This window comes from Sapajus apella, unplaced genomic scaffold (genome assembly GCF_009761245.1).
Source record: "Sapajus apella isolate SASKATOON/1434 unplaced genomic scaffold, GSC_monkey_1.0 scaffold15, whole genome shotgun sequence".
In the NCBI taxonomy this organism is placed as follows: Eukaryota; Metazoa; Chordata; class Mammalia; order Primates; family Cebidae; genus Sapajus; species Sapajus apella.
Window position 1 is genome coordinate 10970420 of NW_022436955.1, and position 6359 is coordinate 10976778.

Genomic DNA, 6359 nt, shown 5'->3' on the forward strand with positions numbered 1-6359 from the left:
AACCCTCTGGTCATGGGTTTTACTGAAGCCACAGCCATTGCCCAAGTCCACAAACATTTTCAGGTCTCAGCTCTATGAGGCCACCCTGCTGAGGCTCCTGCCTCTCCCTGGGGCTGCCAGAGACAGACACCTGCTTCGTCTGCTCCAGGGCCTGCAGACTCCCTTCCCTTTCTATGCCTGGGAGACTTCCTTGCTATCTTGGGTTTCCCAAACAGTCTCCTCTCCCCTTCTCCATGGGGACACTCAGAATGGAGTTTTCTGTGAACTCAGGCTTTCTCAAAAGACAGGAAGACACTTTGTCTTCTGCTATCTGTCCTATGCACATCTCCAAGGTGGATATGGCAGATAGGGGCAGAAAACGTCCTTATCTCTAAAATGTGTAAGTCATAAGCTTACAATAAAGGCAACATAACTATTCCTCCTCTGTCACATGACAGGTACGTGGGTCCTTGTGCAAGTGACGTAACCTCTCTATTACTTAAATTCTTGTTTTCAGAACTGATAAACTCAAACTCAGTGTAGGATAAATATCAATGCTATTCTGGCTTCAGAGTACAAGCTGACTCCTTAACTGGAATTGGAGAACTTTGGGTCAAACAGAGATCACAACCCAGAAATTGAGGTGGAGGATGAGGTGGGATGCAGTAGTTCACACCTGTAATCCCAGTACTTTAAGGAGGCTGAGGCAGGAAAATCACTTGAGGCAAGGAATTTTTTTTTTGAGGCGGATTCTTGCTCTGTCACCCAGGCTGGAGCACAGTGATGCAATCTCAGCTCACTGCAAACTCCACCTCCCTGGTTCAAGTGATTCTCCTGCCTCAGCCTACCGAGTAGCTGGGATTACAGGTGCCCACCACCACGCCCAGCTAATTTTTTGTATTTTTAGTAGAGATGGGGTTTCACCGTGTTAGCCAAGATGGTCTCAATCTCTGGACCTCATGATCCGCCCAAGGCAAGGAATTTGAGACTAGCCTGGGAAATACAGAAAGATCCCTGTCTCTACAAAAAATGAAAAAAAAAAATAGCCGGGACTGGTGGCCTGTGCCTATAGTCCCATCTACTCAGGAAGCTGAGGCAGGAGAATCACTTGAGCTCGGAAGTTTGAGATTGCAGCAAATTACTATCATGCCACTGCACTCCAGCCTGGGTGACAGAGTAAGGTCTCATCTCTCTCTCTCTTTTTTTTTTTTTTCAGACGGAATCTCACTCTGTCACCCAAGCTGGAGTGCAATGGCACACCTCAGCTCACCGCAACATCCGCTGCCCAGGTTCAAGTGATCTTCTGCCTCAGTCTCCCAAGTAGCTGGGATTACAGGCACCTGCCACCATCCCTGACTGATTTTTGTATTTTTAGTAGAGACAGGATTTCACCATGTTGGCCAGGCTGGTCTCAAACTCCTGACCTCAGGTGATCCCTCTGCCTCAAGGGCTGGGATTGCAGGTGTGAGTCACAGTGCCCCGCCTGATCTTAGCTCCTAAAAAATAATAATAAATATTTTGAAAAACAAGGTGGGGCTGAGCATGGTGGGAATCCATATGTCCCCATAATAAGGGGAGGGACCCAAAAGACCCTGGATCCACTTGACTCAGGGGTTCCTCTCATGGATGTCCCATTGGTGTCGGAGGTAACACATCCCCACATGCCCTCTTTGTCCTTGCCGTAAACCTGCTTCTCCCCTTGGGCCCTCTAAAGGGCGCCACCAGCTACCCAGTCAACCCATCTGTACACTCAGGCATCTTCCCATGTCTCTCCTGCTAGTCCTTGCCCACCTAAACCAGATAGTGCCCATGACCAGGCCGCCCTCGCTCTGCAACACGTCCTGTGTCCATTCTTCCCGCTCCACCCCAGCCCAGCCCAGCCCACCAGCATCTTCCTTACTGAGCCTGCAGCAGCCTCCAGTTCTCCCTAACATCAGCCTGCCTGCTTCCCATCCATCCCTCTCAGCTGCCAGACTATCCTTCCTTCTCTTTCTTTGTTAGAAGGGGTGGTAGACTGAATAATATCAACCCCCACCCCAAAACCCCACAAAGATGTCATCGCCCTAATCCCTGGAAACTTCAAATATGTTAGTGACATATCAAAGGGGATTTTGCAAGTGAGATGAAGTTAAGCTCTCAGGATGGGAGAGAGTATCCCAGGTTATCTGAGTGAACTCAGTGTAGTCACAAAGGTCCTTATAAGACGAAGGCAGGTGGGTCAGATGGGAGAAAGACTACATAACGACAGAGCAGAAGTCAGAGACATTTGAAGGTGCTACAATGTGGGCTTTGAAGATGGAGGAAGGGGCCCAAGCCAAGGAATGCAGGCAGCCTTTAAATGCTGGAAAAGGCCAGAGGCAGACCCTCCCCTAGAACCTCCAGAAGGAACCAGCCTGCTATCACCTCGACTGTAACCCAGGGGGACCCATTTCCAACTTCCTACCTCAAGAACTGTCAAGATGACACATTGGTAGTCATTTGTTTCAGCAACAATAGGAAATGAATACAGTGTTTGCAAACAGGTTATGTGCACAAACATATGCCCAATGAAAGCTGTTTTTCAATTGAAACAAAAATCTGAATGACAGCTCAGATTCCTTTGACATTTTTTTGTTGTTGTTTTGCGGGGAGGGGATGAGTTCTCTCTCTGTCACCCAGCCTAGAGTGCAGTGCTGTGATCTCAGCTCATTGCAGCCTTCGTCTCCTGGGCCCAAGTGATCCTCCCACCTCAGTGTCCCAAGTAGCTGGGACTAGAGGCTGCACCACCACACCCAGCTAATTTTTGTATTTTTAGTAGAGTCGGGGTTTTACCAGGTTGGCCAGGCTGGTTTTGAACTCCTGACCTCGAGTTGATCACACTCTGAGACTGTCATCCTTGTGTGGTGCCAATCTGCACAGGGCTGACACTGCACAGGGCATCACTGACCAAGGAAAGCCACACAGGCCTGGCAGGTGCCAGAGAAATATTTCTAATGTGAAAATACCGCCTCATCAGCCTTACCTAAGAGATTCCAGGGCTGGGCATGGTGGCTCATTCCTATAATCCCAGCATTTTGGGAGGCCGAGGCGGGCGGATCACCTGAGGTCAGGAGTTTGAGACCAGCCTGACCAACATGGAGAAACCCCATCTCTACTAAAAAAAAAAATACAAAAATTAGCCAGGTGTGGTGGCACATGCCTGTAATCCCAGCTACTCAGGAGGCAGAGGCAAGAGAATCACCTGAACCCGGGAGGCAGAGGTTGTGGTGAGCTGAGATCGAGCCATTGCACTCCAGCCTGGGCAACAAGAGGAAAACTCAGTCTCAAAAAAAAAAAAAAAAAAAAAAAAAAAGAGAGAGAGAGAGAAATTCCAGAGCTCCCTTTTGCCTTTAAGATCAACTGAAATGACAAAGTGTGGATTCCAGTGCCCTGCTGGGCAGCCTTCTGGTATGTGGAGCTCCTTCCTGTCCTCTGTGACGATTCTGCAGCTCCTGGAATTGGCAACATCTCTTTTCACCCTCAGGCCTCTTCCCACGGGGTTCTCTACCTAGTGTTGTTCCAGCTCCTACTGACAACACCCCCTGCCCAACCTGGCCAATTTCTATGAAAATCTGAGATGCATTTTATAGAAGTCAGCCCCTTGAGCAGGACTTGTTCCTAGCCAGAGCCGCAGCCAGTGATTCGCAAGGCAGGTCTGCCCAGGATAGAACAGCCCAGGGCCACGGGGAGAAAAAGGCCAACTGTGGTTTTCCAGGTGTGCACACACGAGTGTGAACTGACTTATAGGGCTCCTTGGAGCTGCCAGAGGAGACTCCACAGGGGCAAAGCCGGCTCGTCGCACCCTGGGCCTGAATCAACAGATATATCCATAATTAGAGCCAATGTGGTCCCAGGGTTCCTGGCACTCTTCACGTCTCCCAGGGCGGGTTAGTGATTTAATCTCAATGGTGCCAATTATGAGATGGTGACCTTGAGTAAATTTTTTTTTTTTTTTTGAGATGGCATCTTGCTCTGTCACCCAGGCTGGAGTGCAATGGCACGATCTCAGCTTGCTGCAACTTCCACCTCCCAGGTTCAAGTAATTCTCCTACCTCAGCCTCCGGAGTAGCTGGGATTATAGGCATGCACCACCACGCCCAGCTAGTTTTGTTGTTGTTGTTGTTGTTGTATTTTTAGTAGAGACAGGGTTTCTCCATGTTGGTCAGGCTGGTCTCGAACTCCTGACCTCAGGTGATCCGCCCACGTCAGCCTCCCAAAGTGTTGGGATTACAGGCGTGAGCCACCAGGCCTGGCCAATTCTTTAACTTTAATAATCTCAATTTGCTTGTATGTGAAATGGGGGTAACAATAGCTACTGCCCAAGGCTGTGATGAGGCCTGAAAAGGTGACCATGCACCCAAAGAGTGCTCAATGGGTAGTAATCATGGGTGCCTACTATCCAGACCATCCTTGTCTTTCTACCAGGAAATGATAATGTCCATGTCATGTATGAGTGGAATTAAATTTAATTATCAAACTAGACTGGGTGGGAGATGATCAGCCACAGCTCCCGCTCTCTGGGCCCTCTTCATCTGGGTCATAGTACCCTCCCTAGTGGGTCTTGGATGACTCAGCTCATCCACTTGCATGTCCTCATGGCCACCAGCATCTCTTGCCCTGGCCTGCTTATTGGCTCAGGGGGGGTGCCCCCTGTCCCTGTCCCCACCCTTATCAGTCCATTCTCCTTACAGCCTGTGGTTGTCTAAAAACAAAAACAAAACGTAAAAAACCCACACTAAGCTGATTCTTTTACTTCCTGCTTATAACCCTCAACAACACTCTCTGCTCCTTAGGGAGAGGTTGTTTCCATATACCATGAAATTAGAATTGAAACCTCCTCCTCAATGCATCCACCGCAGTCTCCAAGACCTTGCATGCCCCCCGGCTCAGGCTGACTGCAGCTCTTTCTATCCCAAGGCCTTTGCATTTGAAGCTCACATGACCTGGAAGCTTATTTTCTCTGGGAAAGCCCTCTCTGGTCCCCAAGAATAGAGGTGTCACTCCCATAGCACCATGGACTCTGCTTTCTCATTCCTTCTGTCCGGGGCTCCTTGATTATATAATGATCTGATAAGGGCCTGCCCCTCCAGTCAGACAGGGGAAGAACAGTGTGTGTTCCTCCCCTGCTTCCCTAGCACAGGGCCCGGAACACATGAAGCACTCAAGAAATGTGGGTTGAGGCTGGGTATGGTGGCTCCCCCTGTAATCCCAGCACTTTCAGAGGCCAAGGTGGGAGGATTGTTTGAGCCCAGGAGTTCAAGGCTACCCTGGACAACATAGCAAGACCCTGTCTTTACCAAAAAAATTTAAAATTAGTGGGGCATAGGCCAGGCGAGGTGGCTCACACCTATAATCCCAGCACTTTGGGAGGCCGAGGTGGGTGGATCACGAGGTCAGGAGTTTGAGACCATCCTGGCCAACATGGTAAAACCCCGCCTCTACTAAAAAACAAAAATTAGCTGGGCGTGGTGGCGCACGCCTGTAGTCCCAGGTACTCGGGAGGCTGAGGGGGGAGAATTGCTTGAACCCAGGAGGCGGAGCTTGCAGTGAGCCAAGATCGTGTCACTGCACTCCAGCCTGGCGCCTGGCGACAAAGTGAGACTCTGTCTCAAAAAAAAAAAAAAAAAAATTATCAGGGCATGATGATGCATGCCTGTAGTCCCAGCTACTCAGGAGGCTGAGAAGGGCAGAATCCCTGCAGCCCAGGAGTTCGAGGCTGCAGTGACCCATGACTGACTGCACCACTGCAGCCTGGACAACAAAGCAAGACTCTGTCTCTAAAAATAATAATAATAAAAGAAGGCCCAGCGCGGTGGTTCACACCTATAATCCCAGCAACTTGGGAGGCTGTGGCAGGCAGATCACCTGAGGTTGGGAGTTCGAGACCAGTTCTGACCAACATGGAGAAACTCAATCTCTACTAAAAAAGCCAGAGAGGTGGCACATGCCTGCAATCCCAGCTACCCAGGAGGCTGAGGCAGGAGAATCGCTTGAACCGGGGAGGCGGAGGTTGAAATGGGCCAAGATTGTGCCCATTGCACTCCAGCCTGGGCAACAAGAGCAATACTCTGTCTCAAAAAAGAAAAAAGAAAGAAATGTGTGTCGAATGCATGGAGGAATGAAAAAGGATAGTACTACTTATAGGAATTCTTCCCTGGAGCCTGTGTAAATAACCAAATTATTTTTGTGTAAAAATGGACTTTCCTGCCGGGCGCGGTGGCTCAAGCCTGTAATCCCAGCACTTTGGGAGGCCGAGGCGGGTGGATCACGAGGTCAAGAGATCGAGACCATCCTGGTCAACACAATGAAACCCTGTCTCTACTAAAACTACAAAAAATTAGCTGGGCATGGTGACGCGTGCC